Genomic DNA, 22,926 nt, shown 5'->3' with positions numbered 1-22,926 from the left:
AAAACTAAACAAATATGTATTGCCCCATTTGTAGGCTGTTTACGTTTCATGTAAAGAGCGGATTGTGCCTAAAGGTGTCTAGTGGAAGTCCAGGCTCTGTAGATGAATGAAGATGCTCCTTTCCAGATGAAATCAATGAGAGAGCAACAAGTCACTGATACACACAGCATTTCTCCTCTGGCTTCCCACAGCCAGCAGCTATTCCTGGTGTAGCTGCCTCCTATGCACACAGCAATCTGCTGGCTACAGGATTCCCCACATAGGACCCCCCTGTGCTTTGTTCCTCTCAGCAGTTCCTGAGCCTCATTTCACTTGTCAGATATTTCTATGGACATCAGATGAAAACATTTCTTCTTCAAGGTAAGCAATAAGCATGTCCCATTAATCAGCTGTTACACAAGCCACAGCAAGCAGTGCATAGTCCATACATTAACAAACAGAGAAGCATCTGACGATACCACACACAATAAGGCTGGGCAGTTTTACAGCAGCTTATTTACCTGTACTCTACAAAAGGTATATGACCAGACCATACAGAAATGTGCTAGGCATGTCTAGTGTATATGTGTGACTTCGTTGTTTGCTCTGATCATGATGTATGCATGTACCTAGCTTATGCAAATTAATACAATTAATACAAAGCCAGAAAATGTAGCAGTGTCACACTAACTATATAGAAGGTGAGAAATTATATGACTGTATTATCAGCATAACAGCCCAGCAGTCAGAGTGGGGAGGAAATGTCACTTTCTTCAGCTGCAGATTTCTGTGATCAGTCAAGTTACTTATTAACAGCACATAGTAGGATGAGCAATACTCTCTACAAGATGGGCATTGTCATTATATACAACCCAGGATATTTTTCTTATCATCATTATTATTATTATTACTACCAGCATGGTGCCTGTGTGGTTATTCCTGGTTTGAACTCCACCCTGGACACTATCTGCATGGAGTTTGTATATTCTCTCTGTGTTTGTATGGTTGCTTTTTTTCCCCTCATCCTAAATATGTATTGGTAGGTTGGTTGTCTCTTCCCCCCAATATCTTTGCAGAGTGTGGAAGGGAGATGAAGTTGTGAGCCCTGCTTGGGGACAGCTAGGGGCTTTGCTTTTTGCATGCACACAACTGAGTCCTTAAAATGATTGCTAAGGGCACTTTCACATCTCGCTGTTGAGCCCGGTCGCATACAATCGTTGCATCGCGACGCAGATGCAATGATAGTCCTATGGGGCAATCACATTAATTGTGGGTTCTGTCTATATAATGTAGTTAATACACTACTTGCGTTGCAGGATGATGTGCGCATTTACATTGGAAGTGAGGGATATGTGAATAGCTGTGATGAGTAAAAATGCCGATATTCATTTTGCATTCATTTTCACGAAAATAATGTAAAATTTGACTTTTAAGCGAAAATGACATTGAAAATCATTTTTGTAATATGTTTGTGATTTTTTTTTGCCGAATTTTCGTGCTAAAATAAAAGATTTTCTTGATTTTTCATGGTAAAATTACCAATTATCTGCGGTTTCTGCAAATTTTCTCATCGGAAAGAAAAAATTGTTTCCCTTGACCATATTGCGCACATACAATGTATTTTCGCTAATATTTTCTTGAAATCGGAAATAGCTTTTTTGATGCGAAAATCACTTTGGCAAAAATTTGCAAGCAGCACCGGTGAATGGTACTGTGTGCCTCACAGATTGGGTGCAATGCACTATGAAGGTGCGATGTGACTTTTCAGCAATGTTGCGGTGCAATTGAAGAGTGATCGTACCGCAATGGATTCCACATAGTGACTGTTCTATCTCTGTGGCTATATAGAGCTGTTATGGAATCCAGCATTGGGCATCTGTAATCTGTGCATTGTCATTGTCATCTGTTAGTGGTGATAACTATGTGATGCCAGTAATTCCTGCTTTCATGCTAATTTAATGTAAAGCTGAGCATGTTCATTACGTTTTAATAAATGAAGGTATGGCTCAGTGCATTCCTATGGAGCAGAATAGCCCCGCAAGACAACCTGCAGCTCAGCTCAGCCACTTGTGCATCTCCATTCAGGAGGGAAAGAGGACACTGTGGAGATAGACGGTATAGAAGATTCATATACTGTGTATATATATATATATATATAATATATAGGGCTTGATTCACAAAACCGTGAAAACTGCTAGCACGACAGTTATCACGTGATCTGACGCATGCAAAGCGCCGCACATAAAACATTACTCCGCGTGATAAGCGGAGCTTTGCACGCAATTGGCTGCTTGCTTCACGCAGCCGATAGCACGCAAAGCTCCGCTTATCACGCGGAGTAGTGTTTTACACACGCGATGCTTTGCGTGTGTCAGATCGCGTGATAACTGCCCTGCTAGCAGTTTTTTTTGTGAATCAAGCCCATAGAGGTTATTCAGAACATGGTTGTACTGAGAGACAATCATGTAACGTTTGTACTTAGCTCACAGTATCTGTGCTGCACAGAGTGAGTCATAAGTCCACTAGGCAAACAGCACTGACTTTAGGTGATAGTTCACCATGCAGTGCACGATCCAGCTATGATTATTATTGATTTATATAATGCCATCATCTTCAAGAGTTGTTATTGATCTCTCCAGCAAGATTCCCTCTGATCCCTGCAGAGATGGATTAAAATGTAATTGGATCCTAGGCAAGGTAGTACATTTGGGGCTCCCTTGTGGTCTTTTTGGTAAGCTGAAGTGGAGAGAGGTCAGAGAAGGTGGCAGGTGGGTCACTTTATAACCACTAGGCTCCAGGCACCTGGCGAGGTTGCCTGGTGGATGATCCTGCTCTGGCTCCCTGTTTCTCTAGCAGATCTGCTGCCTCGGGTCCCAGCAGTGAAGTCTGTGCTGAATATCTCTGTTCAGCAACGTCCACCTGTCCCAACTCCACCTCATCCTGACATCACTATCAAGTAGTGGTCCTATCACTCAATACCACCCCATAGATTCCAGTTCTGGAAAGTATGGAACTAGTGGCTATCTTACATTCAGCTTCACCATTGGGACAGTGGCACAGAGGGGAGGAGGACTGGGGACCAGAGAGAGCCTACCTCCCGGGGATATGAGCTCCAGTTTCTCTCCCCACAAGGTTAGGTTTTATTTTGCTGCCCAGAGTTTCACTTGAAGATGATGCATACAATTCTTGCACCGAACCTAGAAAGAAAAGAAATGCAGGTGTATGAATCAATGGACTAGCAAGATATACAGTACACAGCAAAAGAAAGACATAAAAGCTCCCACAGAGGGCCTCGCCTATATGAGATCACAGGCCCATATGCAATTCACTTTTTCACCTAAGTTTTCTCCTAGGGTACAGTGACCAGATTTTTGTAGGCTCACCGTGGGACAGGGCGGCGGAGGGGGGGGGGGGGGCTGCGGCGCGCAAAAATTTGGTGGCTGCGTGCCGCGCCGAAAAACGGGCGGGGCCATGACATTCTATGGGCGGAGCTAACGTAATGATGTAACAGCGAGGCATAAGAAAGCAGTGTTTACGCCATGATGTGGCCAAACGAGGATTCGTATCATGGGTGTGCAGAAACTGTGTGATGCTATTTAATAGTATACCGTAACCCCAAAGCAGCAAACACAGCCAACTATGACCATTAAATAATAAATGCAGCAACAGTTACCCCAGACACCACAAAATAAACGCAATGGGCAACATGTCAGCACAAAATAAACGCATTGCGGGCAACATGTCAGCACAAAATAAGCTGATTGCGGGCAACATTTCAGCACAAAATAAACGCATTGCGGGCAACATTTCAGCACAAAATAAACGCATTGCGGGCAACATGTCAGCACAAAATAAACGCAATGGGGGCAAACATGTCAGCACAAAATAAACGCATTGCGGGCAACATGTCAGCACAAAATAAACGCATTGCGGGCAACATTTCAGCACAAAATAAACTCAATGGGGGCAAACATGTCAGCACAAAATGAACACATTGCGGGCAAAATATCAGCACAAAATAAACGCAATGGGGGCAAACATGTCAGCACAAAATAAACGCAATGGGGGCAAACATGTCAGCACAAAATAAACGCATTGCTGGCAACATTTCAGCACAAAATAAATGCATTGCAGGCAACATATCAGCACAAAATAAACGCAATGGGGGCAAACATGTCAGCACAAAATAAATGCATTGCGGGCAACATATCAGCACAAAATAAACGCAATAAGGGGCAAACATGTCAGTACAAAATAAACGCAATGGGGGCAAACATGTCAGCACAAAATAAACGCATTGCCGGCAACATTTCAGCACAAAATAAACGCAATAAGGGGCAAACATGTCAGCACAAAATGAAGGCAATGTTGGCACATTTCACCTGGAAAAAAAAGCATTTACTCACCTGCCAGAAGTCCCCTCACGCAGCCGGCCTCTGGTGTGTGTGCAGCTCCCCCCGGACAATCCTCCTTCAATCTCCCGCTCTCACAGGCAGAGCAGGGCTACGGCAAGATGGCGTCCGGAGGCGGAACCCTGTACTGGAGACACAAATAGTCTCCAGTACAGGGCTCCGCCTCCGGACGCCATCTTCCCGTAGCCCTGCTCTGCCTGTGCCTGCCGGAGGACAATGCAGGCTGCTGGAGCGGGGCTGCGGGGAATGAACTAGTGCAGCGTCTATGAGACACTGCGGCTAGTTCATTCAGTACGGTGGCCAGAGTCCCGGGGCCGGGACGTCCCGCTGCTAAAAGCGGGACATTTCCCGGGACCTCATGCAGCCTGAGACAGCGCCCCCCGAAGGCGGGACGCGTCCACGGTAAAGCGGGACGTATGGTCACCGAACCTAGGAGATAATTTTCATATTCTCTTTAAAATAACTTTTAAGTATTTTACAATTGACAAAGTAGCAAAAACTTAGTGAAAAGGTCGTATCAAATTTATTTTGAGAATTGTCTTACTTGGTGATGGTTTTAAAAACATTTTATGACAATGTGCTCGATTCACAAAAGAGTTAGCACGCTCGTGCTGAGCAGTTAGCACGCGAGGAGCCGTGCGCGCATCTTTACGTGCGCAAAGTTTTGCCCCTGTGCGCTAACGTTTGCACGCGATAAAGCGGATTTTTGCAAAAGTAACTTCAGCTCTGTCTTCTGACGGCGCCGAAGTTACTCACTGTGCGCCGCTATCGCCGTAATTCCTATTACAGTCTATGGTGGCGCTGGATGTGCCCAAATCAGCGCTCAACTTTTGCAGATCGTTAGATTCTGCCTCGCATTTGATTTACGATTTTTTTTCTTTGTATATTTGGGAACCCATAATTATTTTATTTTTTACAGGCACCTCTACTCTACCTGTTAGCAGCAGTCTACTTCACTGCTGACAGCCTGCAGCCTAAACATTTAAATTTTTAAATTGGGGGAGTTTATGCTACTTTGACTGCAAATTCTAACACTGTGGAGCTAAGTACACACACTAGATGACACCCGGGCCAGGCGGCTGTTCAAGACCATCTTGACCCAGTAATCTAGTGCAAGGGTCAGGAACCTTTTTGGCTGAGAAAGCAATAAACACCACATATTTTAAAATGTAATTCTGTGAGAGCCATACAATATGTTTCAAACTGGCACAGTGTGCAGGCTCACGTCCCTGTTGCCATGGTGATGTGTATACAGTTGATCCTCCGAGCAGCAGAAGTGTCAGACACGTCTTCGGCTTCTCTTGGGTTTCAGCAACATCAGCAATTTCCCAGAGAGCCAGACAGGAAAAATACCGACTAACAGCTTAGCTAGCTGACTTGGGGGTTGATTCACTTTGTAGGACAAGATCCCCCCACTTTGGCCCAATTGGCTGCCTGTCAAGTGACAGACAGCCTATTAGGCCAATATAAGTGCGAGGATCTTGTCCTACAAAGTCACTGGACCTGACAGGATCCATGGTGGGACAATTGGAGCAGCTGTTAGTTTTGGGAGGAGCGTGAGTAAGTTAGTAGTGCGCCTACTTTGAAAATGTTACTTGCACTGCCACACTAAGCTGCGCTGCTTGAGCAGTGTAGCTTGGTGAATCAACCCTTACTGATTTGTCTGTGAGCCAGATGTAGCCATCAAAAGAGCCACATCTGGCTCCTGAGCCATAGGTTCCCTACCCCTGATCTAGTGTGTGTGCAGGTGTGTTCCACCAGTGTGCTGAAACTGTTGCGACAGTGATGTCTTACTGAAGCCTAACCTATTATTATTAGATGGCTTCTGTGAGGTAAGTGCAGTCTATGCACTTCTAGGATTCTTGCATATCGCACACTATGGGCTTGATTCACAAAGCGGCCCTAAGTCTTAGCCGCTGTGAATAGCCACTTAGTGCCCCATAAGTAGCTTTGCAAGCACTAATAGCCCGCACCCGCTGCCCACGGCGCAGCGGGTGACTGCCACTTTGGAGTCACCTGATACACCATTTTCATTGCACCGGTTGCGACGTTTAAAGGGCAGTGGATGCGACGTTATCGTCGTACCACGCTGTAACATTAGGCTGCTGCGCCGTGTGCACTGTGTGGGGTCCTATGGGTGCAAACCACCTAACCACCCTAACCACCTTTAGTCTAGCCTTTAACCCATGAGCAGATTCAATAGAGTTATCTCGTTTGAGATAAATGCTCTTCTTTTGTCCTCAGTCTGCAGAACTCGTGCTGTAAATTCTTAGAATGCTGTGATCTCTCTCTACTGCAGAAAATATAAAAACTGAAAGCAGAAGTCCACTGTTATTGTCTCACACTGCCCCTAGTGACAAGTGGCCTTAAATACACATTACAGCAGTACTAATTAGAAGCAGGGAAATGTAACAAATAAGAAATAAAAAAAAGTGCAAAAATAAATTGGCCCGAAGCACTTGCGAGGCTCTAAATACATTAGCTTCTAAAGGGTTAATAACTGACATTTTTTATGTTTGCTCAGTGCTCAGACTAAGTTTGTCCAATCAGTACTTAGTTAAAAAAAATCAGTCGGAAGTATTCAATCACATTCTGACATCACTGTATTGTGTTGTTGGAGACTGATGCGTGGCCCCATTGGTTTGTATGAGATGTGGTTTTTGTGACGGTTGTGCTTTAACAAGCCTGTAAAAAGCCTTTCGGCTCCTGTAATGTTTGAATTAATAATGGCCTCTGTTAAAAGCAGTTAAGAAGCTGTTTCCACGGACACAGCTATGGCAATTCATTATCTTTAAATTGTAATGTATGTGTTGATAATTCAGCAGCTCCGCTTTAGAATTATTTATGTAGAAGTCAGGTGTAAATACCGAGCTCGGCACTTGCATGATAAGACGCTGCTTAGCCTGAGCCACTTTCATGGTGCCGGTCAGATCCTCTCATTAATCTGGCTAGCAGAAATTGTGTTTAGTTTACTAAAAAGAAAGCATTAGAGAAAAACATGCAGTTAACTAACTGTAGACATGCAGAAATGATATACCATACCATGGACCTGATGCACAAAAGGCCAGTAAATGTGCGTTATGCAGATAGTGCACGGCAGGTTACCAGTACTAATGCCAGGAGAGCAGTGCCTGTCACACTATTAGTGTTACATGTATTACACCACGTGTTACCATAGCAATGTGTGCATTATCCCGGTAATGCACGCGGCACTAATAGTGTAATAGGCGCTGCTACCCTGGCGTTAGTACAGCAAAGCCCCAGTTATCCGAAACTCAGGCAACTGAAAGTCTCAACTAACCGGCATGCCTGAGGGATAACGAGGACTTTCTTTTTGGGGTGTTTGCAGCTTTTAAAATACTTACCAAGCCTCCAGCGACATCTAGCAGCCTTCCTCTTGCTCCTAGCGGCTTTTGTAGTCCGTGCACACAAATCGGCGTGTCGCGTAAAGTGATCCATGTCAGGTGACACGCCGGCTTCTATGCACGGAGAAAGCCGCAAAGCTGCTAGCAGCCCTCTAGGTGCTGCAGGGGCATACATATGAGATTGCCGCCAGGAGACTTGAGTGCAGGATACAGCTGATATACAGCTTATCCTGCTGCTGCACAAGTCCGGTGGCGTTAATTACTATTCCCCCTCCAGGTCCATGTGGATGGTGGGGAATGTTGTAATTCGGCTTCCAGCTATTGCCGGCGGCCGAATTACAGTGTCTTAAAAGTAACTTCAGCTCTTTCTTCTGGTGGCGCCGAAGTTACTCAGTGTGCGCCACTATAGCCGTAATTCCTATTAGGCTCTATGGTGGCGCTGGCTGCATCCAAATCTCCTGTGCTGGATTCAACGTGCTCGGCTGCAGGGAGGCTGCAAGACATCACTGGAGGCTCGGTAAGTATTTCAGGATGGAGGTTTGTGCTTTTTCAGCAGGTTGCTCATCATCCGACAAGCACATTTATCCAGCATCAGGCAATCCCTGACTGGTTGTCCCTGGCTGTACTGGTAAAATTGCAGTGCCCTGCATGTGCACAGCAAATTTACCAGCCTTTTGTGCACCAGGCCCTATATATCCGGAATATATTCAATCAATTTATTATCCCATGACGAGTTTGGCAGATTCTTGTTAAAATTGTGTTTACCCACCAACCCCCCCCCCCCCACGCCAAAATCTAGAGTTAACACGTAGAGTATACGTAAAGTATTCTAAAATCAAACAGAGGGGTTATCAGTTATCATACCATATATCAGTCAGCGACCCAGTACGGACACTTTGCAGCAATCGCAAAGCGCCTGTGATTTGCCATATCGCAGTAGTGCCATGATTACACCTTGTTTCCCACAGCATTCATGCTTTGGCTACCACAGCCACTGATGTAGTTGCTCCCAAAGAGTGATCGCAATGCTGTTGTAGTGGGAGCACCTCCATAGGGATCCACTGGTGTTGCGCTTTGCTGATCACTGGTGATCGACAAGCACTGCAAAAGCACTCCTAGTGGGTCCCAGGCCTCATACACTACAGACAAGTCTGTAGCTAAAAACAAACAAAAGGGGTGTCAACTGAATCACAGCTGTCCAGTACACATTTTTTATTGTTCATGACAGAGATACACAACATTGAGGCCCCATTCACACTTGAAAGCGCAAAACCTTTTGCTGGAGTGATTTTTTTTCGTGATTTCACATGGAAAAATCACTGGACATTGCAGCGATTTCTCCGCACTTCTATAGCACTGAAACGCGATTGACGGGAACTCGCCTGAAAATGGGGCAGGCTACGCATTTGCGTTTGGCTATTTGCGTTAATTGCCGGCTATTAACGCAAATCGCAAATAGGGTTTTATTACATTAGCGCTTTCAAAAGCGCTAGCATTTGAGGGTTTTGCCGAAATCGCCGGCAAAACGCTCTAGAAATCAGGTTCAGTTAAGTCACCACTGTACAAAATGGCCTGACAATGTGACATTGGGCTGGTGCACACCAGAGCTGTTCGTGAGCGTTTTTAAAAACGCTAGCAGTTTGAAAACCGCTTGGGTAATGTATTTCAATGGGCTGGTGCACACCAGAGCGGTTCATCTTTTCCACAAATGCAAACTCGGGGGCTGCGGCATTTTTTCGATTTCTGAGGTGTTTCTGCCTCAATGTTAAAGTATAGGAAAGTGGAAAACTGCTCTGAAAAACGATCAGGGCGGTTTTCCAGGCGTTTTTGTTACAGAAGCTGTTCAGTAACAGCTTTACTGTAACAATATATGAAATCTGCTGCACAAAAACGCTCCAAAAACGCTAGGCATCTTTAGAAAATCTCTCTAAGGGCCCATTCACACTAGAGCGTTTTGCCGGCGATTTCTGGTTGAACTCGATGGACGTGTGTCTTTTTTCAACCAAAATAACTATGTAACTCAATCGCTAGCACTTTTTAAAGCGATAGTGCAATAATACCCTATGGGCCCTTTCTCACTTGGGCAATTTGCGTTAATCGCTGGCGATTAACATAAATCACCAAATGCAAACGTGTAGCCTGCTCCATTTTCAGGCAATTTCCCGACATAGCGTTTCAGTGCTATAGAAGCGCTAAACACAATTACTAAAATATTGCGTTAATCGCCAAAAATCGCCTGAGCAAAACGCTAGCAAAAGTGCTAGTGTTTTGCGCTTTGCAAGTGTGAATGGGCCTTAAACATGCCTAGAATCACTCTGAAAATCTGCTTCAAAAACCTCAAGCGTTTTGCAGATCTGCTCGAGGTTTTTGGTGTGCACTGGGCCTTTGACATGGTGCTGGAGCAGCAGAATAGAACATTCCACCCATTGAAAGGTATGTGTGCATAATGGAAGACATTTATTATGTGTGTGTTATAATTCTCCTTATCCTTTAGGGTTGGCAGCATAAAAATGTTAAAACGCATTAATTTCCTAGTGAATATTATGCAGCGTTCTTGGATTATGCATGCTATCTTCAAGTTTTCATACATTTTACATGATTAGCTATGGCTGTGACAAAAGATTCTCCACGTCCACAAGGGAAATGGAACATGGACAGATTACAGAAGCATCATATGTTTCTGGCAGTATTATAGTGTACAGTGTAGTCTGCTGCCTCTGTACTGTATGTATGCATTAAATGTTGCAGATGAGCTGTATGTGTTCCCGACTGGTCCTGCTTATACTGATTTTGCGGTTGTTGTTTTTTCTAAGCATTACAAATTACCCCAAAGCATTACTTTGAGCAGAGCTCTAATGCTCATGTTGACTGTGAAAATCAAGCCAAAGACTGTAGCATTCATGACAGATCGGAGGGACATAGATAGCATGAAAAGGCTGTCACGCTTTATTATAACGAAGACGGGAGGAAGTGGGCTACTTTACTTTCTAATATTCTTATATGATACATACTAGTAATTTTATCAGCAGGGATGTGTAGTGTTTTTTTTTTATTTTTATTTCCTTGCTAGAGATGCTCAGAGCTCAGCTCAGTAATTTGGAAGTGGTTGTCATCCCAAAAAATGTGTTGTCATTGTCTAAAACCGTTGAATAAATAAACCATTATGTGTTACATCACACATAGGGCTTGATTCACAAAAGAGTGCTAACTGTTAGCACGACCGTTTTCGCGTGAATTTTCGCATTGCGCGCGATCGCGAATTTTCGCGCGAAACAATAACGTTTTCGCGCGCAAACGCGAATTTTACCGCAAAATCGATATCATTTTCGCGCGAAAATTCGCGTTTGCGCGCAAAAACGTTATCGTTTCGCGCGAAAATTCGCGATCGCGCGCAATGCGAAAATTCACGCGAAAACGGCCGTGCTAACAGTTAGCACTCTTTTGTGAATCAAGCCCACAGTGTTTGATTCACTAAACTGTGATACAGTGGGATGCAAAAGTTTGGGCAACCTTGTTAATCGTCATGATTTTCGTGTATAAATTGTTGGTTGTTAAGATAAAAAATGTCAGTTAAATATATCATATAGGAGACGCACGCAGTGATATTTGAGTAATGAAATGAAGTTTATTGGATTTACAGAAAGTGTTCAATAATTGTTTAAATAAAATTAGGCAGGTGCATACATTTGGGCATTGTTGTAATTTTATTGATAGCAACACCTTTAGAACTAATTTTTGGAACTCAATTGGCTTAGTAAGCTCAGTGACCCCGGACCTACATACACAGGTGAATCCAATTATGAGAAAGAGTATTTAAGGGGGTCAATTGTAAGTTTCCCTCCTCTTTTAATATTCTCTGAGGGAGTAGCAACATGAGTGTCTCAAAACAAATCTCAAATGACCTGAAGACAAAGTGTAATGGTCTCTGGAGATGCAGCTGCGGGCATTGAGAGTGCCTCCGCAGCTGCTTCAGTTGCCTTGTCGGGCAGTTTGCCCGTTCCTCCGGCGTCTAGCACGCTGAGAACGGGCTTGCCAGTGGCTCATAGGGTTGCTGTATCACGCGCTGGGACCTTTATGCTGGGAGGAGGCTCGTCAGCTGACCTGCCGGTCGGCTTACGTCAGGGGAGACTCGCGGTGCTCCTGATTGCTTGATGGGAGTGCGCGCGGCTGTAGGGTCTCCTCTGCTTCTTAAGCCCTCAGTGTTTACTTGCAAACTGTCTGCTGTCGTGAATACTTAGTGTTAGCGCTCAGACCTTAGTCAGTATCCGGCGTGCTTTGATCCGGGAGGAAACCGGGGATTTCACACAAGACTAGGATTGTTATATATTGTTATTACTTGATATTCTGTATACGACTCTGGCTCACTTCTGACTTTGCTCTTGCTTATCGATTCTGTACTTCTGCCCATCTGATTCTGTTGCTGACTCTGCCTGAATTTCCTCTACCCTCTTGCCTGCCGAATTTGTACTGTACCTGCCTGTCTGTTACCGAACCTAGCCTGTCTGACCACTCCACTCACCAGTGAGCCCTTGTCACTGGTGAGGTTCTACTGATAGTACCCACCAGCTTCTCTGGTGAGGTCTAGTTAAACTATCAGTTATTCAGTTGCACCAAGCACTATACACTCCTGTTATCTGTTAGCTATACTTGTATTATTGGTGATTCTGCAGATCACCACATAATCAGGTGTAGTGTCTGGATTATTGGTGATACTGCAGATCACACAATAACCAGACGTCTGTGTTGCTACACCAATCGTTACAGAACAGCAGACCAAGAATGTCCATGGAGACACTGTGCAATCGGGTCGAACTTCTGATCACGACCGCTAACTATCTTATCAAAACGGTTAACACACAACAGACGCAAATTGATCAACTGTCTGAGACAGTTAACCGTCTTAAAGACCCTAATGCACAAGGGTCATCCCCTCTTGTTAGTGAGCCCAGGGTGCCTCGTCCTGAAAGATTTTCAGGGCACCGGTCTGATTTCCGGAATTTTAAGCATCGTTGCTTATCTTATTTTGAGTTACGCCCGATATCGTCAGGTACTGAGCGTCAGAGAGTCATCTTTATAAAAACTTTATCGACTGGTGACTCGCAGTCTTGGGCCTACAGTCTCCCTGATGGTCATGAGGCACTAGCATCTGTTCAGGAATTCTTTAAAGTTATGGCAGTTATATATGATGATCCTGATTTAGCTATGACAGCAGAGAGGAAACTCAAAACCCTCAGTCAGGGGCATAACACTGTAGAAACTTACGCAGCTGAGTCTAGAAGGTGGGCAGTGTCAGCCAGATGGGGGCAGTATGCTCTATTAGACTGTTTTTTATCAGGGTTATCTGATGCTGTTGCTGATTTGATGCCAAGTCATCCAGAACCTAAATCTATGGATGAGGCGATCTCTTTAGCAATTAAAATTGATCGTTGAGTCCGGTATCAAAGGCAGACTCGGGGTAGAGCCCCAGGGAGGCTGCCTCCTATTACTTCTTCTACTCCTGCTCTTCTGTCTTCCCCTCAGGATGAGCCGATGCAAATCGGACAAGTCAGCCTCTCTGAGGTTGAGAAAAACAGCAGACGTTCTGAGAGACTCTGTCTATATTGTGCAGAGAAGGGGCATATGGTACACAATTGTCCTAAGAAGATGGAAAACTCTATCGCCTAGGTGTAGTTGGGGGTACTACCCTAGGCTATCCTGACTTACCTCCAGGGAACAATTGCTTACTTCTCCCGTGTTCTATTACCTGGGAAGATCAAGTCCAATCTACCCAGGCCTGTATAGACTCAGGTTCTGCTGCTAATTTGATGGATTATGATTTTGCTATTAAATTTGGTTTCTTTTTCATTTCTTTGGGACAGCGGATTGTTCTTACTGCAGTGGATGATTCACCACTGCAGGAGAATCAACCTCCTTCTCAGACTTCTGTATTGTTATGTCAGGTGGGGGCCCTGCATAAGGAACAAATACAGTTCTTGGTACTCAAGATGTCTATCTCCAATGTGATCCTTGGTATGCCGTGGCTTGAAAAACACTCCCCTCAGATTGACTGGAGTTCCAGGCAATTGTTACGCTGGTCCTCATATTGCCATCATCACTGTATGGAGAAAATCAAGATATGTGCTACCAAGGTTCATACGGAGAAGGTACCTACGCAGTGTCCTAAGTCTACTGCAGTCCTGGAGTGGCCACAATCGTTGGGGGTGAAGGCACTCCAGCGATTCCTTGGCTTTGCCAACTGCTACAGAAAGCTGATCAAGGGTTTTTCCTCTGTGGTGTCACCTCTCATTGAGCTCACCAAAAAGGGGGAGATAACTACAATTAATCATCAGAAGCACAGTCTGAATTTTCCTCAATGAGACAATTGCTTTGCTCCACCCCCATTTTGAGACAGGTGAATGTTGCTCTCCCTTTTGTTGTTGAGGTGGGTGCTTCAGAGATCGGGGTGGAGGCCGTGCTGTCTCAGCACTCTGGTCTGCAGGGCAGATTGCATCCCTGTGCATATTTCTCTCAGGAATTTTCCTCCACTGAGAGAAGTTATGATAGCAGGAGTCGAGAACTGCTGGCCATCAGACTTGCATTGGAGGAATGGCGACAGTGGCTTGAGGGGGCTGAACATACTATTACCTCCACATCAGGTAGTAGAAACACTAAGGCAGATGCTTTAGCTAGAAGTTTTGAGTCCAAGACAGTGCAGACCTCTACCCCTGTAGACACCTTCCCCGAGAGAGTGGTCCTTGCTGCTACTGAGACTGGGGAGGACTGGGCATCTATCTTGGGCCCGTATTAGCTGGAGGTTCCAGAAGGGAAACCAGATGGGGTTCTGTTTGAGCCACTTCAGTTCCGAATAACGGTTCTCAATGTATTTCATTCTCATAAAAATGTAGGTCACCCAGGGGTTGCCAGAACGCAGGAGTTGCTGGATAGATGTGTTTGGTGGCCATCTATCGTATCTGACTGTAAGGACTTTGTCGGTAATTGTTCTGTCTGTGCCAGGAGCAAACCATCCAGATGAGCTCCTGTGGGTACTCTACAGTCCCTACCGGTACCGGATCAGCCATGGACTCACTTGTCCATGGACTTTGTGGGTGAACTACCCAGGTCTAAGGGGGAAATGGTCATATGGGTGGTAGTCGATAGGTTCAGTAAGATGGCCTATTTCATTCCCTTGGACGGACTCCCCTCTGCACAAGAACTGGCAGAACTCTTCATTCACCACATTTTCTGGTTGCATGGTATTCCGGAGAATGTGGTGTCAGACAGGGGAGTCCAGTTTGTATCCAAATTTTGGAGGGCCTTCTGTCATCATCTGGGTATGAACCTGTCATTTTCCTCCGGCTACCATCCACAGACTAATGGGCAGACTGAAAGGGTTAACCAGTCCCTTGAGCAGTTCTTAAGATGTTATGTGGCAGATGCTCAGTTGAATTGGGTGCAATTTCTACCATTTGCAGAATTTGCACATAATAATTTGAAGTGTACCTCCTCGGGTTTCTCCCCATTTTAGGTAGTAACGGGGAGATCACCCAAATTCTCTCCACTGCCCGTGGTGTCATCTCCTTTTCCTGCTCTAGAAGAATGGCAGCGAAGGTTGAAGGAAATCTGGATTGTGGTTAAAAGGAACCTAGAAAAGGCCTTTCAGACCCAGAAAAAGCAGGCAGATAAAAGACAATCTGTGGAGTGGGATTTTGCACCAGGCGACATGGTGTGGGTGTCTACTCGGCATTTGGCTTTGAAACAGCCTTCGGCAAAATTGGGCCCCAGGTTTATAGGTCCGTACCCCGTGTCCAAAAAGATTAATAACGTCACATGTCATTTCACTTCCGTCCAGTATGAGAGGTGTTAAGTATTTCCATGTGTCCCTGCTGAAGCCCGCTGTGCTTGTGGATTCCTCTCCCCCGCCCTGTGGTCATTGATGGGGAACCTGAGTATGAGATTGAGCAGATTTTGGACTCTCGGGTAGTGCGGAATTCCATACAATACCTTGTTCACTGGAAGGGGTATGGACCCGAAGATAGATCTTGGGTGCCAGGTCATCGCATGCATGCGGAGGAACTTAGGGAAAAGTTTCATGAATTGCACCCTGAGAGACCAGGTAGACCATGTCTGGAGTCCACGCCTCAAGGGGGGGGTACTGTAATGGTCTCTGGAGATGCAGCTGCGGGCAGTCAGAGTGCCTCCGCAGCTGCTTCAGTTGCCTTGTCGGGCAGTTCGCCTGTTCCTCCGGCGTCTAGCACGCCGAGAACGGGCTTGTCAGTGGCTCATAGGGTTGCTGTATCACGCGCGCGCATAGACAGGACCTTTATGCTGGGAGGGGGCGCGTCAGCTGACCTGCCGGTCGGCTGACGTCAGGGGAGACTCGCGGCGCTTCTGATTGCTTGATGGGAGTGGGCGCGGCTGCAGGGTCTCCTTTGCTTCTTAAGCCCTCGGTGTTCACTTGCAAACTGTCTGCTGTCGTGAATACTTAGTGTTAGTGCTCAGACCTTAGTCAGTATCCGGTGTGCTTTGATCCGGGAGGAAACCAGGGATTTCACACAAGACTAGGATTGTTATATGTTGTTATTACTTGATATTCTGTATACGACTCTGGCTCACTTCTAACTTTGCTCTTGCTTATCGATTCTGTACTTCTGCCCATCTGATTCTGTTGCTGACTCTGCCTGAATTTCTTCTACCCTCTCGCCTGCCGAATTTGTACTGTACCTGCCTGTCTGTTACCGAACCTAGCCTGTCTGACCACTCCACTCACCAGTGAGCCCTTGTCACTGGTGAGGTTCTACTGATAGTACCCACCAGCTCCTCTGGTGAGGTCTAGTTAAACTATCAGTTATCCAGTTGCACCAAGCACTATACACTCCTGTTATCTGTTAGCTATACTTGTATTATTGGTGATTCTGCAGATCACCACATAATCAGGTATAGTGTCTGGATTATTGGTGATACTGCAGATCACACAATAACCAGACGTCTGTGTTGCTACACCAATCGTTACACAAAGATTGTTCACCATCGTGGTTTAGGGGAAGAATACAGAAAGCTGTCTCAGAAATTTCAACTGTCTGTTTTCACAGTTAGGAACATATTGAGGAAATGGAAGACCACAGGCTCAGTTCAAGTTATGGCTCAAAGTGGCAGACCAAGAAAAAAGTTGGATAAATAGAAGTGACGAATGGTGAGAACAGTCAGAGTCAACCCACAGACCAGCACCAAAGACTTACAACATCATCTTGCTACAGATGGAGTCACTGTGCATCGTTCAACCATTCGGCGCACTTTACACAAGGAGATGCTGTATGCGAGAGTGATGCAGAGGAAGCCTTTTCTCCACCCACAGCACAAACAGAGTCGCTTGAGGTATGCTAAAGCACATTTGGACAAGCCAGCTTCATTTTGGAATAAGGTGCTGTGGACTGATGAAACTAAAATTTTATTATTTGGGCATAACAAGGGGCGTTATGCATGGAGGAAAAACAACACAGCATTGTTGTGGTTCACATCATGCTGTGGGGCTGTGTGGCCAGTGCAGGGACTGAGAATCTTGTCAAAGTTGAGGGACACATGGATTCCATTTAGTATCAGCAGATCCAGGAGACCAATGTCCAGGAATCAGTGACAAAGCTAAAGCTGCGCCGGGGCTGGATCTTTCAACAAGACAACGACCCTAAAAACTCCTCAAAATCCACTAAGGCAGGGGTCTCAAACTCAATTTACCTGGGGGGCCGCAGGAGGCAAAGTCAGGATGAGGCTGGGCCGCATAAGAAATTTCACAATCGCGGCGCATCGCCGCCTCTGCCCGCCCCTCTCACTCTTCCTTCACAGAGAGGGGCGGGGAGAGGCGGAGATCCGTGCGGCGATTAACTTCAGGAGGGGCAGAGCTGAAGCTGAAAGCTCTGCCCCTTCCAGGAAATGCCGGCGCATTGCCCCCCGGGGGATTTGGGGGCTCTGCAGCCCTCGTTTAGCAGCGGGGATGCGGCGGATTACTTGGGAGCACTGAAGCGAACTATAAGGAAGCTTTTGCCGGCGAGGGCCACAAAATATTGTTTTGAGGGCCACAAATGGCCCATGGGCCGCGAGTTTGAGACCCCTGCACTAAGGCATTCATGCAGAGGAACAAGTACAACGTTCTGGAATGGCTATCTCAGTCTCCAGACCTGAATATAATTGAAAATGTGTGGTGTGAGTTAAAGAGAGCTGTCCATGCTCGAAAGCCATCAAACCTGAATAACCTAGAGATGATTTGTAAAGAGGAATGGTCCAAAATACCTTCAAGCAGAATCCAGACTCTTATTGGAACCTACAGGAAGCGTTTAGAGGCTGTAATTTCTGCAAAAAGAGGATCTACTAAATATTGATTTCATTTCTTTTTTGCGGTGCCAAAATTTACACACCTGCCTAATTTTGTTTAAAAAATTATTGCAGACTTTCTGTAAATCCAATAAACTTCATTTCACTTCTCAAATATCACTGTGTGTGTCTCCTATATGATATATTTAACTGACATTTTTTATCATAACAACCAACTATTTAGACAGGAAAATCATGACGATTAACAAGGTTGCCCAAACTTTCGCATCCCACTGTAACTCAGTTATTAAGTGTTAAGGCTTTGTAGGTGCTAATGTGCATGCTAAGTAGTTTGCACGTGCAAAGTTTATGCCGTTCGCACGCTAAGTTTTAGTGCGTGAACGACGTTACGTTTCGCGCGCTAAGTGCGGTATGCCATTGAAATCAATGGCACTTCACCCGCTGAGTAAATAGAGTTTGGTAATGAAATTATGAATGGTGCTTACATTAACATGTGCGGTACTGTAACGCGGTGAGCGCAAAGTCTTACGCGCGTCGCAAAATGAAATATATACAGTAATAATTCAAGATTTACATACCGTTTGCGTGATCTGTAGTGACTACACGTGATAATGATACTTAGCACGTGAAAACGATACTTTGGGCGTGAAGCATAATGCCGTTCGCATGAAGTCATACGCGTGCAAAATATCACGTGCTAAGCAGCTTTTCACTGTCGTGCTAAGTGTTAGCACACTTTAGTGAATCAAGCCCATAGTGTTGGTTGAGGCAGAAATGGATTAAGATGATGGGGCCCTAGGCAAGATAGCAGTTTAAGCCCACTGCTGATAGTCACCTGTTTTTTTTAGTAAGATTTGGTGGGGGCTTGCATCCACTAGGCCCCTAGACTCTCTCCAGGCCCTAAGCAACTGCCTAGGTTTGCCTTGTCTATGATCCGGCGCTGAGTTGATGTAAGCCACCTCTCATCTTTGATATCTTTAAACGCTCTCTCTAAACTAACTTTTTCTGACAAGCATATTCCCTCAGGGCAGCCATCAGGGGGGGGGGGGGGGGGGGACAACTGACACTGCAGTGAGGGGCCCAGGGCCCCCAGAGGCCCAAAAGAGCTGGAAGCACCGCATGTGCTGGCTGCGGGCCTGTGTCTCACTAACCAGCATACCATGTTCCAGCACTGACAGAAGAGTGACATTAGCGCTTGAACATGGGGAGCAGATGAGTGAGCACGCTACAGTGGACTTTCTATACTGGGGCACCACCTATATCTGGCTACAGGCTACCTATTCTGGGCTACCACCTATACCTGGCTACCTGTACTGGGGCTGGAACCACTTATACCTGGCTATCTATACTGGGGCACCACCTATACCTGGCTACCTATACTGGGGCACCACCTATACCTGGATACCTATACTGGGGCATCACCTATACTTGGCTACTTATACTGGAGCGCCTATAGCTTGCTACCTATACTGGGGGCACCTATACCTGGCTAACCTAGACTGGTGCACAAACCATACCAGGCTACCTATACTGGGGGCAACTATACCAGGCTACCTATACCAGGGCACCACCTATAGTTGAATATCTATACTGGGGCACCTGTATCTTGCTAGCCTATACTGGGGCACCAGCTATACCAGCCTTCCTATACTGGGGGTATCTACACCAGGCTACCTATACTGGGGCATCACCTATAGCTGGCTACTTATAATGGGGAACCTATATCTGGCTACCTATACTGGGGGCACCTATGCTTGGATACTTATACTGGGGGCACCTATACCTGGCTAGGGCAGGTGGATGAGCTGAGACAGAAGGGGACCAGAGGTAACACAGGGGGGATAAAAGAGGCACAGGGGGAACAGAGGTGGACAAAAGAGGCTCAGGGAGAAAAGAGATGAGACAAGAACATGAGATCACATAGAGGGAAACAAAAGAGGCACAAACTGAGGTGAGACAGAGGGGGACAAAAGAGGCACAGGAAGAAAAGAGGGGGACAAAAGAGAATGGATAAAGGATAAGAACGGACCTACAAGTCCCTATCTCATTTGTTAACCGGGTACTACCTGTATTTTGCTAGTATTTGGCTCCACCCACAACATGCCATGGGCACGCCCACTTTTTGCCACATCACGCTGTGCATGCTGCTTTCTTTAGTGTCGGAACCATGCACATTTTTCGCCACAGCGCCCTTCACACACGGACACGGGGGTGGGGTGGCTAGTGGGCAGGCACAGCAACCAGTGGGGGGCCCAGGCCAAATGATGTTTGAGGGGCCCCAAAATTTCTGGTGGCAGCCCTGAATGCCCTACCTTAGGTCATTCCCCCTTTGTCCTAACAACACTGAGTTATGTGCAGCTAGCCGTGTGCACTATACTGGCCTTAGAAACAGTAAACCCTGCATCATTATTTGAGATTAAATCTCAGTTAATAGGGACACACAGGGAAAATGCTCCCAAACTGGGAATATAGCAGCCTAAAGCAGTCTCCAGTTAGGAGCATCACAGAGCGGGCATGGTGTATGGAGAGAACAATGCCCTCTTGGCTCAGTCAGTTTGCCAGGCTATCACACCAAAGGAGTTTGGGGGCCGCTGTATACACACTAGATTATTAGCAGGTGGTTATTATCAACTGACTCGGCCAAACTGAATTTAGCATGTGTACAAGGCTTTTAGCCCCAAACACTCAATCTGTGTCACCCTTACCAATCTTTGCTTGATAAAGTTGAAGCGAAATCGAGAGCCCAATATGGTGTAGTATGTCAAAATTGATTGGATAAATGAAACAGTGAGATGGCAATACTCACAAACACGGGTTACCACCTAGGTAACCACTCATTAGGCAGGTGAGGAGATTAGACCTGTCCTCACTCAGGATTAAGAAGTCGCTCTCTGTAGATAGGAAGAAAGGGGGTAGATCACCCCTCCTCCTGGGGTGGACTCAAATATATTGGTAGGTGAACAGAGCTGTAAACAAAAGACAGAGGCATAGCTATAAATGTTGCCATAAAAATATACAAATGGCTTATTAACTGCTTTAACGGAGGCGAGTCCACCACTTCCTCCCAGCAATTTTTTAAACATTTTATGTACTTTTATCCTTCTGGCGCCTCTGTTCACTTACCAATCTTTGCTTGATGGTTAAGATCACCAGATGTTACTACACAAATTGGTTGACGTGCTGTTATCACCCCTCGAGTCACAGGGAAGTGTCTATATATTCCAAAAGATCTGCACCATCTAAAAACTTCTTTATTATAACTCTTTAAAACAGCAAAATTGAAAAGCAGTAGAAGCAGCATGTGCTGGGTCTGATGACGCACAGCGTTTTGAACACACAGTTCTTTCTCAAATCCTGACAGGAACATACTGTACAAATCACATCAAACACCTTCCCCTTTTCAAGTCATTAGCCCAACCTGATGGAAAACTGCAAGCTAAACCACAGGGCTGGATTTGTACTCTTTACCGCCCATGGCCATTGTCACCAGCCCCTCCCCCCCTCAGTATAGGTAGTGAGATGACCCCTCCCCCCTTCCCTCCAGTACAGGTAGCCAGATGACCCCTCCCCCCCTTCCCTCTAGTATAGGTAGCCAGATGACCCCTTCCCCCTTTCCCTCCAGTGTTGGTAGCCAGATGACTCCCTTAATCCCTCCTCCTTCCCCCCCCCCTCCCCCAGCTCTGCTTGCATGTTAGGTACCCAGCTCACCCTCACACCACAGCAGCTATCAGTGTCATTTCTCCACTTGTCTCCAGTGCAGAAGCTTCTTCTTCCTTTCTGTCTCCAACGCTGCCCAAGTCCATATCCGCCGGCCACCATGCAAACGTGCACAGAGAGTAAGGTGGCTGGTGCACAGGCGGCTAGCAGCAGAGTACCGCCGTCAGGTGTTCGTCTGATGTCCCTGCATTGCAGAATTTGCAAGCTTGTAAATGCTGCACCAGTTTAGCCTGCTGCTTTGGTGCCCTTGCTTCCGTGGTGCCCTAGCCATGGACTAGGTGGTCTTGGCCTAAATACAGCCCTGCCACTCCACCAGTCAGGGCCGGAGCTACAATAGGAAAAAATGGGCAATTGCCCCAGGGCTCCAGAGCCTGTAGGGGCCCCCAAGGTGTCCCTCCCCCGTCTTAACTGTTGCTCCCCAGGGACTCTGCAGAGTCTTTGGCAGAGTAGCATCTCATCTGTGCTGGCAGGCAGGTGAGACACTACACTGACATAGACACTGCAGAGGTCCTAGGGAGCACAGTTAAGTTGGGAGGTGATTGGGGGAGGGTCAGCAGCCAGCTCCGGGGCCCAGGAGGGAAATTTGGTGGCAATAAAAGGCCCCTAATGATGCTTTTTGGTCGGGGGGTGTCTGTTGGGGGGGGCCCAGGCTAATTTTGCCCTAGGGCCCCATTGTTACTTGAACAGGTGTTCCGACGTGATAACCTACACGTCGAATTTGCCTACATCCACTATCAAACGTATACCAGGAGGATTAGGGTTAGGGTTGGGGGAGGGGAAGGGATAGTAAAAGTCTATGGGATGTAGGTTAGTTCGACATGTAGGATAAAGTGTTGGAGCACCGGCCCTACCACCAGTAAGGAGCTAGACCGCACTTAAGATTTAGAAAAACAAAATGAACAAAAATCAGAACTTTATACACAGTTTGGCAGATTGGCTCATAACGTACATATATGAGAGGGCACTCATTCTTAAAGGGAACCTTAACTGGCGGGGAAAAAAAAAATCACTTACCTGGGGGCTTTCCCAAGCCTCCTGCAGCCGTCCGGTGCCCGCGCCGGTCCTTCGGTGCCCTCCGGTCTCCCTCCGCCGCTAAGTTTCGTTTTCGGACGACTGCCAGTCGTCCTCGGGCCTCTTCCGCATTCCTCGTC

General features: G+C 46.2%; 1 protein-coding gene across 1 annotated transcript in view; it reads left to right on the top strand.

The window, feature by feature from the left end:
* The first annotated feature begins 295 nt into the window (after positions 1–295).
* The window catches only part of LOC137517714 (opsin-5-like), a 65,289-nt gene continuing 42,658 nt past the window's right edge, over positions 296–22,926 (top strand). The window contains exon 1 of the mRNA XM_068234729.1: positions 296–360. The gene's annotated coding sequence lies outside the window, so the exon portion shown is untranslated. The remainder of the gene's footprint in view (positions 361–22,926) is intronic.

The sequence above is a fragment of the Hyperolius riggenbachi genome, chromosome 5 (genome assembly GCF_040937935.1).
Source record: "Hyperolius riggenbachi isolate aHypRig1 chromosome 5, aHypRig1.pri, whole genome shotgun sequence".
NCBI lineage: Eukaryota > Metazoa > Chordata > Amphibia > Anura > Hyperoliidae > Hyperolius > Hyperolius riggenbachi.
The sequence above is the reverse complement of the archived record's forward strand: the minus strand, read 5'-3'. Positions and strand labels throughout refer to the sequence as shown.